This window comes from Lutra lutra, chromosome 17, assembly GCF_902655055.1.
Source record: "Lutra lutra chromosome 17, mLutLut1.2, whole genome shotgun sequence".
NCBI classification, from domain to species: domain Eukaryota; kingdom Metazoa; phylum Chordata; class Mammalia; order Carnivora; family Mustelidae; genus Lutra; species Lutra lutra.
The window spans coordinates 30,094-43,220 of record NC_062294.1 but is presented as its reverse complement, the minus strand read 5'-3'; the positions used below and the strand labels follow the sequence as shown (position 1 = coordinate 43,220).

Sequence of the window (13,127 nt, the reverse complement as noted above, 5' to 3'; positions counted from 1 at the left end):
CATCTGTGCCCTTCCTGGTAGAATCCATCTTTAGCAATAGCTAGATGTGACCATTTAGTGTACAGTGAATATCGCATTACATTCAGGGGACAACTGTGTAATTCAGTAATGTGTGATGAAACAAAGTATAGACATCAAATAAAGTCTACACGGCTCAAAGCTTTAAACCCGACAAACGGAAGAGTAGGTATATTAGAAAACCACTGAGAATTCTTTATCTTTTCTTTTCTTTCTTTCTTTCTTTTTTTTTTTTTGAGAGAGAGCACGAGGTGGGGGGGGGGCGGTGTGAGGGGCAGAGGGAGGGAGAGAGAGATAGAGAGGTAGAGAGAGAGAATCTCGAGCAGGTTCCATGCCCAGTGAGGAGCCTGGATTGGGGCTGGAGGTGGGGCTCCATCCAGGGCTTGATCTCACGACCCTCAATTCATGACCTGAGCCGAAATCCAAAGACGGATGCTTAACTAACTGAGCACTCAGGTGCTGCCACTTAGAATTCTTGAGCTAAAAGTGGAAGTGGCGTTTGTGAGTAAAAACCGTGTTTAAATAATGTAGGTCTCAAAGTCATCAGAAGTAGTGCTGGCTTAGTGGAATGAGACAGAGAAGATTAGCATGCTTCCTGTTGGAGGATGACATGCACGTTTGTGAAGTGCTCCGTACTAAAAAAAGAAGAAAAGTCATCAGAAAGAAGGAGACATAAATAAAATCAAAGGAAAAAAACCCTGAAATAATATGCAAGTATTTTGCGTAAAAATGAAGCATCAGCTATAAGGACACTCAGTCCACTGAGGTGGGCCAGTTTAAGACCTACTGGTTTTCAGAAGATAAAATGGGAATAGTGTTTCTGGCTTTTACTAAATTTTGAACATAAAAACATAACACATTTTCCCTGAAGTAGGTCTCCAAAGCCGGAATTCTTACCAAGGAAGGACCGCCAGATTCCAGGCAAAGTTTGCCCAGCTCAGCCGTCATGAAGGGAGTGGTCGAACGGACCTCTAAGGGCCCACAGACCTCTCAGGTTCCCTGGAGAAGAGTGCTGGGTGGGGGCTGGGAGTAGAGGGAGCAGTGAGAGAGTGGGGAGCTTCCACAAATTGTGAGACCATCTGTGTAGTGGTCGATGTTTGGGTGGGTGCAGAGTTGATGGTCGGTCTTGTGCATGAGCATCTATGTGGTCCCTGCTGTCACCTTTATGGTTCAAAGAAATGTGAGATTAAAAAAAAATATTGCTCTTCAAGTGCTCACTGTTAACCTTAAAAAGAAAGCTACCAGTTATTTTAGCAGCAGAAAGGACTTTATCCTGGAATAGCAGAGAATTGCAATCCAGGACTAGCAAATGAGGGCAAAACCTCAGAACAAAGGAGAGGTCTATCTTTTAGAGAGGAGAAGGGGGTTTGGGAAGGCCATTATAGACAAAAAGTTTACGGGAGTAAAGGGAGTTGAAGCACCGAGACTTCTCCTTGGCTGAGCTAGGACTGTCTCTCGTTGGCTAGGCTATTGCTAGTGTAAGGTTTTATAGGCGAGATAAACACGACACCAGGGGTGCAAGGCAAGATTTATTAAAGGCACTCTCCGGCGAAGTTTCAGGGCTCAGGAGAAGGGGAGCCAGGAAAGTTGCACCGGGAGGAGGTGGGTATTCTCGTGGGAGGTTCCGCAACTCTGGAAAGCAGAGTGGGGGAAGTCGCGCTGGGAGGGAGTTGGCAGGGGTCTTTTATCTGTCTCCTGCAGAGGTATCGGTTACCTATGGAAACGTGACCTGGGCATACATCCTTTTGGCGGGAGAGTCAAGGGTTAAGGAGGGGGGGTAGGCTGGAAGACTGTGGGACCGGTCATTTCCATTGCTCCTCCTGCACTACCGGAGTCATTTCTATTCTTCCTCCTGCACTCCCGGAGCCCACCAACCCAACAGCTAGGAAAACATCCTTCCTCCTGCAGGGTTAGGAGAGAAGTTCACCTACTAAGGTGAAGTAGGGGTACATTTGTAAGGTGGTCTCTTCCTGTTGGATAAGATGCAGTTCAGTTAAAGAACCCATTAAATAGCAAAACTGAAACAAAACTTAGACCCCTTCAAAAAAACTCTCCAAACCAAGACTTGGCCAAAAATAAGAAAAATTCAAAAGGATAATGACAGAAAGTAAAGAAACAAATGGAAAGGCATAATGTGCTCTCCGACAGAAATACTCAGTGTTATAAACACATCAGGTCTCCATATGTTAATGTATTCCTATAAAAATAATAATTTACTTTGTGGAATTTTCCAAACAGGTTAAAAAGATAATGTGTAAAAATAAAAGCAAATAGCAAGGAAATGAAAATAATTAAGACTAATGGGTAGGCTAGCCTGTCAAATATGAACATTTCTTATAAACTTAAGTATTAAAAGTATTCATTTTGGCAATGAGTATATAGTCTTATCAATATAATTCAATATGGAATCAAGAAGTAGGCCCTGGGGTGGTTAATTTTATGTGTCTTACTGGGGGAGCCGTGTGGTCGGCACAGACCCCCAGTCCCAGGTCTGGGTCCGGGGGAGCACAGAGCTCACTGAGTTCCATCACCAAAGGCTTCTGGGACTTCAGGGTCAGTGCAGGGGCCCAGGAGATCTGACCTGTGGCCATGGGCAGAAACTCCTCTGGGAGCCCCTCCTCAGCCATGGACAGCCTGAGTCTTCCAGAGCTCTGACAGCCTCTGCTGATGGCTGTGGGCTGGGTGTCCCACCTCCAGAAGCCTGGTGAGCCCGAGCTGAGGCCTCCCTTTTGAGAGATAGCCTTTGCACAGTCCCTGAGGGGTTGGCAGTCCCTATCAACATGTCTTCCCTCTGTGAGCCCTGGCTTGGAGGTTTCAGGGGGTTCCCGACCTTAAGGGTACGTCATCCAGTGATAGCGGCTCAGACTGGGATGGGGACGGCCTTCTCTCCTCTCTCCTGCTGTTACAGGGGTGTGTGAGGGTCTTGTCTCATGGAGTCCAAGAATGAATCTCACTGAAAGAAAAGGGTGAAGCAAAGTGAAACTTGTTAAGTGGCGATGAGAATGGAAAGGGGGAAAAAGCTCTCCAGAATGAGAGGGGTCCTGAGTGGGTTGCCAGTGAGGGCTTCTGGTGGGAGTCTTTTATGGAGAACTGACCAGGAAGCTTGTGGCCTTGAGACTGTTGTGACAACTTATTTTGTTCCCTTACCTCTTGTTCTGCTCTGTCTCAGTGTCTCCCCCTGTCAGGAATAGTCTCAGAGCCTAGTCGGGAGACTTAGGGGCCTCCTGTCTCTCCCTGCCTTTGCCTTCACCCCTTCCTTGCTCCTGGAACAGGACCTGTGGGCAGAAGGAGCTGGACTGGGATTGTGAGGAATGACTGTTAAACTTTTTAATTAGTAGGGGTGAGGGATAGCGCAAGTCTCCAAGGAATCTAGAAGCAAGGCTCTCAGGACCTTGAGGGGCTAGCTGGGGCCAAAACAACATTACTCCTAGTCTTCAGTCAAACATAAGCCTGCAGGCACCAAGCAGCCCTGAGTTCCTTGAGGAAGGTCACACTCTGCATTTCTCAAGTATCCCTCCGTGGGCTGCAAGCTGTAGGGAGATTTAATTTAACCTGCATTTCTTGTGCTTTTGTTTCCCACATCAGTACCTCCACAATCACCAGACAACCTCAGCTTGGCTGTCATCTCCATGCTGTGGTGTTTCTGGCCTGTGGTTCACTGTTGCCTTCTGCCTGGCCTGGAAGGTCAGTCTTCCAGGGATCCAAGGATGGGGCTGGGAGGCGGCTGGAAATAAGAGAAAAGTGCATTCAGTACAAAAGAACACAGAGGTGCCTTGGCTCAGTTGGTTAAGCGTCTGCCTTTTGTTCAGGTCATGACCCCAGGGTTCTGGGGTTGGCTCCCTACTGAGCAGGAAGCGTGCTTCTCCCTCTCCATCTGCCAAGTGTTCTCTCTCTTAAATACATACAATCTTTAAAACAAAAGAAAACAAAACACAGGTGCTATGCCTGGGGGGAAACCAAGGTGGAGAGAAGGTGAAACAGTGAAGGGTGAAACTGGGTGTGATTTATAATGAAAGCCCAGAGTGGTGGTTAAGAATCTGAGCTCAAATCCTAGGTCTGACACACTCTGTAAGGTGTTTGGGCAGGCCGCTTAAACTCTTTTTTTTTTTTTTTTTTTTAATTTTTAAGATTTTTTATTTATTTATTTGACTGACACAGATCACAAGTAGGCAGAGAGGCAGGCAGAGAGAGAGGAGGAAACAGGCTCCCCGCTGAGCAGAGAGCCCGATGCGGGGCTCGATTCCAGGACCCTGAGATCATGACCTGAGCTGAAGGCAGAGGCTGTAACCCACTGAGCCACTTAGGTACCCCTGGGCAGGCTGCTTAATCCTTATGCCTCATTTTCCTCACCTGTAAAGTGGGAATAATTCCCACCTCTGGGTCATTGTGAGGTTCAAATGAGTTAGGACAGTGGTATATAGTAATATATGTATATATATATATTTTATAGGTTTTATTTATTTATTTGACAGAGAGAGAGAGATCACAATCAGGCAGGGAGGCAGGCAGAGAGAGGAGGAAGCAGGCTCTCCGCAGAGCAGAGCCCAATGCGGGGCTCGATCCCAGAACCCTGAGATCATGACCTGAGCCGAAGGCAGAGGCTTTAACCCACTGAGCCTCCCAGGCGCCCCTATATGTATATTTTTATTAGCTATCTGGTCTTCCCTGTGCCCAACTCTGCCTGACCCACAGTAGCTGCTCTTGGTTTTTGGAGTCCATAAATGAGCCGGTGGGGGTGTACCAGTGTGGGTGGATCCAGGAGAAGGGTGTGGGGATGAGGGCAGTGGGGCACGATGAGGGGCTGCTTGAGTCACCGCTCCCCAGGACCTCCACAGACCAACAAGGCTTGTACCAAGGGGGATGCCCGGGGAGCAGGGGCTGCTTCCCCCCAATCCCCCCCAACCCATGCCTTCCTGCTGGGGGTCCTCGTGGTGAGGCTGAGCCGGTGCATGTATGCGGCTGCCCTGGTGACCCTGGATGCTGCTCTTCCCTCCAGAGAGCTGCCCTCTTTGCCCCTGTGACCCCCATTGTGAATCAGGGTGCAGCACCTCCTCACGTTGGTGCAAAGCAGAGATGCTGGGTGGATGGGTGCGGGCATCAGCAACCCGCGCCTTCCTGGCTGTTGCGTGGGCTAACCCTCCAGATACTCTCGCAGCCAGAATGAACGAGTGAGTGAATGAATAGATCAATCAACAAACAAATACATACATACATACATACTGCGTGTATAACCACTATACGTGTTTCTGTTTTTCTGGAGATTCTGAAGAATTCCGGTCCACCATATACAGTGACATATTCATTAAGGAAAGTAAATTTCAAATTATTTGGGAGAAGATGCACTGTCGGGGGTTTGAGTAAACAGCCCGTGTCCTGAAAGACTGGGAGAAGGGATGTATTGGTACAATCTCTGTGAAAATCATTTTGAGAATAACCATGAAGATGTAATTTCTACATACTTTCTGACCCAGAAATTCTAATTTTCAAGATTTAACCCATAGTTATACTTCACGGGCAAGAAATGAAGTATGTTAATTTTTTTTTTTACTCACAGATTTTAAAATAGCAAGAGATTTTATTTTTTAAAGAATGTGTTCAGGGGTGCCTGGGTGGCTCAGTGGGTTAAAGCCTCTGCCTTCGGCTCAGGTCATGATCCCAGGGTTTGGGGATCAGGTTCTCTGCTCAGCAAGGGGCCTGCTTCCTCCTCTCTCTCTGCCTGCCTCTCTGCCTACTTGTGATCTCTGTCTGTCAAATAAATAAATAAAATCTTAAAAAAAAAAGCGTTCAGCTGAAGACAATTTGTTAAATTATGGTTAAACATTCCATAGTGTGAAATATTATAAAACTTCAAAAATAAGTGGGGATGTGTTATATTTCTTTTTTTTTTTTAAAGATTTTTTTTTAATTTATTTATTTGACAGAGAGATAGATCACAAGTAGGCAAGAGGCAGTCAGAGAGAGAGGAGGAAGCAGGCTCCCCACTGAGCAGAGAGCCCGATGCGGGCCTCGATCCCAGGACCCTGGGATCATGACCTGAGCCGAAGGCAGAGGCTTTAACCCACTGAGCCACCCAGGCGCCCGGGATGTGTTATATTTCAATAAAAAATGGAAACCTAGTGAAATGGTTCAAGTGACTTTTTTTTTTCTAAAGATTTTATTTATTTGACCAAGAGAGATCACAAGCAGGCAGAGAGGCAAGCAGAGAGAGAGAGAGGAGGAAGCAGGCTCCCCGCAGACGGGAAAGCCCGATGCGGGACTTGATCCCAGGACCCTGAGATCATGACCCCAGCCGAAGGCAGAGGCTCAACCACTGAGCCACCCAGGTGCCCCTCAAGTGACTTTTTAATACAGATTAATGTCTAAGTAGTATTGTTATGAAAGCAAAATAACATGTAGAACAAATTGTATCAAGAATAATAAACCAACCCTAATATATGTATGGTCACACATGCCAGAAGGAGACACAGGGCTTGGTAACAGGGACTTCAGTACCTGTGGCAGGCTTGAGGGAAACCTTGCTTTACTTCTGTGTCATTTGAAATGTTGTGTTTTATTTTTCTTTCATCACTTAAAAAATTTTACAAATATTTACTGTAAATAACTTAAATGCTCACTTAAAGAATGAATGAAAAGTATTAGGCTAAATATCTCTATATATCATATCTATCTATCTATCTATCTATATCCCACTTACTTTCCTTACTGGAATGCCGAAACCTGAGCAGCCACTGTGTGAGGGTCAAATTGTCCAATCTGCCAAGGCTCCCCCAAAAGTACATTTGCTCAACTCAAAGTATCACACTGTGTCACTGGGTCAGTGTTCTCCTCCAGAGAGACCTGGTGCCAGCAGCACTGTTGTTACCTTTTATGTACTTCTCAGGAATGGTGGAGCTAAAGGAGAGGCATTGGCCTTAATGGAAATGCAACCAACAGAAGATGGGGCCTTCACTCACCATTCTCAAGAACACTAGAGGCATGTCCTTGGAGAAGTCATTTGATTCTTTTTTCTTTTTCTTTTTTTTTGGAGATTTTATCTATTTATGTGGTCAGGACTGTGGGAGCCGGGGGAAGAGAGATAGGGAAAGAAGCCCAAGCAGCCTCAGTGCTGAGTGTGGAGCTTGCGGTGAGGCCTGACGTGGGGCTGGATCTCACGACCCTGAGACCATGACCTGGGCCAAAACCAAGAGACGGATGCTTAACCGATGGAGCCACCCAGGGGGCCCCAAAAGGCACTTAATTTTTCTAAACTTGACCTCACAGATAAGACAAAATCTCTAGTAAACCTGATGATAATAAAGTAGTGTTGAAAACATCTAATTTTGCACAGCTTTATACGGTGCCATACGCTAATTATGTTATAGGTAACACATCCATTCATTGCAATAACCGTGCTGTCACATTCTCAGAAAGCAGTAGTTTTGAAGTCCTTGTTTATGCATGTGCCTCTAAACACTATTAAATTCTACTACGTTGCGGTGAAGTGTTCAGTCAATGAAACACCACTCCGACCAAATTACATGGAAGCAGCATGCACAGAAACATTTTAAAATGTGCATTTAGGGGCACCTGGGTGGCTCAGTGAGTTAAGCCTCTGCCTTCGGCTCAGGTCATGGTCTCAGGGTCCTGGGATCGAGCCCCGCATCGGGCTCTCTGCTCAGCGGGGAGCCTGCTTCCCCCCTCTCTCTGCCTGACTCTCAGCCTACTTGTGATCTCTGTCAAATAAATAAATAAAATCTTTAAAAAATGTGCATTTAGCTCAGTCAGATGGGCCAGAGATGCTTCTGGAAGCACCAGCACCATGGCTTCCCAGGGAGAGCCCCAAGTCCAGTTCAAACTAGTGTTGGTTGGCGCCGGCGGCACTGGGAAGACGACGTTCGTGAAGCGTCACCTGACGGGGGAGTTCGAGAAGAAGTATAGCCACCTTGGGTGTGGAGGTCTACCCGCTCGTGTTCCACACCAACAGGGGACCCATCAAGTTCAACGTGTGGGACACGGCCAGCCAGGAGAAGTTCGGCGGCCTGCTGGGCGGCTACTACATCCAAGCCCAGTGTGCCATTATAATGTTCGATGTCATGTCAAGGGTTACTTACAAGCATGTGCCTAACTGGCATAGAGATCTGGTGCGAGTGTGTGAGAACATCCCCATTGTGCTGTGTGGCAACAAAGTGGACATTAAGGCCTGGAAAGTTAAGGCAAAATCTATTGTCTTCCACTGAAAGAAGAATCTTCAGTACTATGACATTTCTGCCAAAAGTAACTACAACTTTGAAAAGCCCTTCCTGTGGCTTGCTAGAAAACTAATTGGAGACCCTAACTTGGAGTTTGTTGCCATGCCCGCTCTCGCCCCACCAGAGGTTGTCATGGACCCAGCTTTGGCAGCACAGTACGAGCACGATCTAGAGGTTGCTCAGACAACTGCTCTCCCGGACGGATGAGGATGATGACCTGTGAGAACATGCAGCTGGAGGCCAGCGTCAGAAGTCTAGTTTTATAGGCAACTGTCCTGTGATGTCAGTGGTGCAGCGTGTTTGCCACTTTATTATATAGCTGAGCAGAACATGTGCTTAATCTTTGGGATGCTGAAGGAGATGAATGGGCTTCGGAGTGAATGTGGCATTTTAAAAAGTACCTTCATTTTTTGGACCTTCATATTTAGCTGTTTTGGAACGTAGTTGTTTCCTTCCTGAGTTTCAGATATGAGACTGCTGTAGTCCTGTCACAATATCCAGTGGTGAAATCTTGTTTGTCACTGTCATTCCCATTCCTTTTCATTTTTAGAATCAGAATAAACTTGTATTTCAAATATCAAAAAAAAGTGCATTTAGCACTTTTCTTTTCTTTTTTTTAAGATTTTATTTATTTATTTGACAGAGAGAAATCACAAGTAGGCAGAGAGACAGAGAGAGGAGGAAGCAGGCCCCCTGCTGAGCAGAGAGCTGGTCGATCCCCGGACCCTGGGATCATGACCTGAGCCGAAGGCAGAGGCTTAACCCACTGAGCCACCCAGGCACCCAGCACTTTTATTTTCATTACATGGTGAACACACACATTTCTCTCTCTCTCTCTCTCTTTTTTTTTTTTTTTAAAGAGTGGGGTTTGTTTGTTTGTTTTTAAGATTTTATTTATTTATTTGACAGACAGAGATCACAAGCAGGCGGAGAAGCAGGCAGAGAGAGAGGAGGAAGCAGGCTCCCCGCTGAGCAGAGAGCCCGATGGGGGGCTCGATCCTAGGACCCCGAGTTCATGACCTGAGCTGAAGGCAACGACTTAACCCACTGAGCCACCCAGGTGCCCCACATTTTTCTTTTTTTAATAAAACTTTTCATTTCATTTTTTTTCCCATCACAACACACACATTTCTTAAAATACCACAGTTCCAAAATCTGTAAGTAAGTAGCACTCACAAGAACAACTATTACACCTGTCTATTCAATTTCTGTTCTACATGTATTGCATGGTGGTCACAGCACAGTAAAGCACATAAAACTCCTGCGGTATGTTTACTATGGTGAGATGAAGGTAAGGATCAACAGTGTCCGGGTTGTGGTCTAGGGCTAGTGGTTAGGGAGCTAGGGCGGAAAATGAGGGTTAGGTTTAAGCCTAAGTGGTCCTCTTCCCTCTCCCTCTTCTTCATCTCTGCAGGATGCATAGGACTTACCCAGAGTCACACATGAAGCAGGGGTGAGCTGGACCACGGGTTTTCTACTCCCCTGTCTCCCCATCCTAGGTTCTAATGGAAAAAGAATGAAATAAACGTCTGCTCTGGTCACTACCTGTTTCAGACCTAACTCAACCTCAGCCAAGGGTGTGGAGGGCCTCAGAGTTCATGCAGGTACTCCCTGGGAACAGCACTGCTGGCCCCACTTTGCCTGGGAAGCTCCAGGTTCCAGCCCAGACTTGACCCACCTCAGTAGATATGTGTGTGTTTATGCAGGACTGGGTGCAGTGGCCTACCTGCTCCCATGTGGAGCCTTCTTTTGGGCTGGTGGGGCCCTCCTGGAACTGGCTGATCCTTGGTCCTATCTGAGTGATCAGCAGTAGACAGTTGGGTCTCAGACAGGACAATTCTTAGCTTCCAGCCATCCAGACAAGCATCTGTGGTCCTCCAGCTCAGGCCAGCCTTGGTCTTGACAATGTCCAGCCCATTACTGAGCTGACTGTGCTCCTGGTAACTTAACAGGTCCATGGGCAGTGTAGGAAGCCCCTGGGGATGTTTCCATTCCCAATGTCTGTGTGGTTGAGAAAAGCAACTCCTCCTTCGTGGCCTCCCAGCATTCCAAGAGAGTAATAACCCTCCAGACTTTGAATGTGGCTGGTGGCCACAACAGCCACACAGCACACTGGCCCTGCAGTCCTTTGGCCTCTGGTTATAATGTAAATATTTGACATGCATGCTTGTTAAGAATTAAGGATATAGGAGAATCTGTGTCTCCCAGTGGGCAGTTTCTGGCTGAGGCTGCATGGTCTCGGACAGCTACACGCATGACCCTAGAAGGCCTGCCAAGAATGGATTTTGAGCTGTGGAATAATCTTGAGTCTCCCATGGTTTCACTGAGCAATAATTTCCTTACCATCCTCGCATCTGGTCTCTACTCTGTAAAGGAGAGAGAAGAGACTGGAAAATGTGCCAGTGTGTTTTCTCGGGTTGGGTGATTAATGTGGGGTGGGGGTGGGTGTGACTCCTGTGCTCCCTCCTCCCAGGGACATGAATCAGGCCTGTGTGCCTTCCAGTCTCTGAGATGCGAGGACCCAATGCCCAGGGCAGGAGCCTTGAGTTTCCCACCAACAGCAAAGCTGCTTTTTCAGCAGTTGGAAGAGTGTCTTGCCATTGTGGGAGGACAGGAAGAGGTCTGGATGGGCGTCTGCAGCCCCTGACCCTAAGTGCACCCCTTCCTTCCTTGGGCTTCAGATGCCACAGCCGTGTAGTCTGTGCTGCTGCTTTTCCAGTCTGGCATCTGTTCTCACGTCCAAGTCCAGCATCTCAGCTTTCCTTTGGGAACCACATCTCACCTGCCTCCCACCCAAACAGTTCCAGAGGGCAGACCCCCCATTCCACCCACCTTGAAGATGGACGTATGATCCAAGTCTACCCAACCCCACGCTCTGTCCTCTGGGTGCTCTGATGGCTTCAAGGATGAGAGAGTGACCCAAGCCAGGCCAAAGACACTTAAAAGCCAAGACTTTTCAAGGAACCCAAGGGAAAGAGAAACGCTACCCAGTAGAATGGATGGTGAGTGGTTGTCAGCCTGGAGTTGCTGGAGGCCGCAGATACAGTGAGAGAGACTCTGCCTTTGAATGGGAACTCCCCAGAACACTTAGCAGGATGGAGGGTCAGAGAGGGTCCAAGTCACACTGTGAAAGTGTGAGCCCCTGGGCCTGCCAAGGCCAAACCAACTCTTGCCTCTTGCAAGTATTAATTTATTTCTACAATCAAAAATATTAGTTTATTTTACTTCAGTAAGTATGTCCAGTCCCTTGCCATCCAAAGTGCTAGCTGACACATCAGGGTTGATAGTCCCTGAAACGTCCCATGCACGGTGTCCTCATTGGGTGGGCCATGGCTCGGGGGAGATAAGACAGTGGGGTCAGGTCTCAGGGGAGCTCCATAACAGCTCTGTCCCTGTTCCTTCTCTGTCCCCAGAGAGGAAAACTGGAGAACAGTGAGGGGAGAACCAGCAGGAGGGAGAGGTCCCTGGACAGTAAATTGATCTGCTTGTTTTCTCCTTATTTTAAGGTCTCTTTTTGTTAATGTGCACTTTTATTAGGAAATTTACCCATTTCCTCTAGGCTTCCTGTTCAATGAAATAGGTTTCTCTTATTTGACCTTTAACTTCTACTCTCTATTTTTCGTCAGAATTGTCACAATTAATGAACACATGTTGATATATTATTTACTCAAGTCCATACATTTTTCAGGTTCCCACTGTTCTACCTTTCCTGGCTCCAGGATTCCACACAGGACACCACACAACATGTGGTCATCACATCTCTTTAGGCTCTCCTTGGCTGGGACAGTCCCTCAGACTTGTCTTGTTTCAGTGACCATGACCATGTTGAGGACAGCTGGTCAGGCATTTTGTCCATAGATCCGCATTGAGATTTACTTGTTTTTCTTATGGTTAGACTGGGGTTGTGGTTTTCAGGGAAGCAGTCACAGAGGTAAAGTGCTCTGTCATCACCGTACAACAAAGGAACACTTGTCACTGTCCATGTTAACTCTGGTCACCTGGCTGAAGCAGTGTTGGTCAGGTTTCCCCACTGTGAGGTTATCCATTACCCTGTTACCCCATCACCCCACCCCCTCCCTTATGTAATCCTCAGTTTGTTTCCCAGAGTCCAGAGTCTCTCATTGTTTGTCTCCCTTTCTGATTTCCTCCCATTCAGTTTTCCCTCCCTTCCCTTATGATCTTCCGTGCCATTCCTTAGTTCTACATATGAGTGAAACCATATGATAATTGTCTTTCTCTGCTCAACTTATTTCACTTAGCATAATACCCTCCAGACCCAGCCATGTTGATGCAAATGGTAGGTATTCTTCTTTTCTGATGGCTGTGTAATATTCCGTTTTATATATGAACCACATCTTCTTTATCCATTCATCTGCTGAAGGACATCTCAAGTCCTTCCACAGTTTGCCTTTTGTGGACATTGCTCCTGTGAACACTGGGATGCATATGTCACTTCTTTTCACTACATCTGTATCTTTGAGGTAAATACCCATTGGTGCAATTGTTGGGTTGTAGGGTGGCTCTATTTTTAACTTTTTGAGGAAGCTCCTTACTGTTTTCCAAAGTGGCTGCACCAGCTTGTATTCCCACCAACCGTGTAAGAGGGTTCTCCTTTCTTCACATCCTTGTGCACACTTGTTGTTCCCTGTCTTGTTAATTTTGACCATTCTAACTGGTGTGAGGTGGTATCTCATTGTGGCTTTGATTTGTATATTCCTGATGGCAAGTGATGTGGAGGATTTTTTTCATGTATGTTGGTCATTTGTGTGTCTTCTTTGGAGAAGTGTCTGTTCATGTCTTCTGGCCATATCTTGACAGGATTATTTGTTTTTTTGGTGTTGAGTTTGAGAAGTTCTTTATAGATTTGGGATACCAGCCCTT

General features: G+C 46.8%; 3 pseudogenes; all 3 read left to right on the top strand.

Moving 5' to 3' along the window:
• The first annotated feature begins 561 nt into the window (after positions 1-561).
• On the top strand, positions 562-658 carry LOC125090058 (uncharacterized; annotated as a pseudogene).
• A 1,940-nt stretch (positions 659-2,598) lies between these two features.
• LOC125089480 (transmembrane protein 91-like) lies at positions 2,599-5,039 on the top strand (annotated as a pseudogene).
• A 2,740-nt stretch (positions 5,040-7,779) lies between these two features.
• Positions 7,780-8,725, top strand: LOC125089904 (GTP-binding nuclear protein Ran-like; annotated as a pseudogene).
• The last annotated feature ends 4,402 nt before the right edge of the window (positions 8,726-13,127 follow it).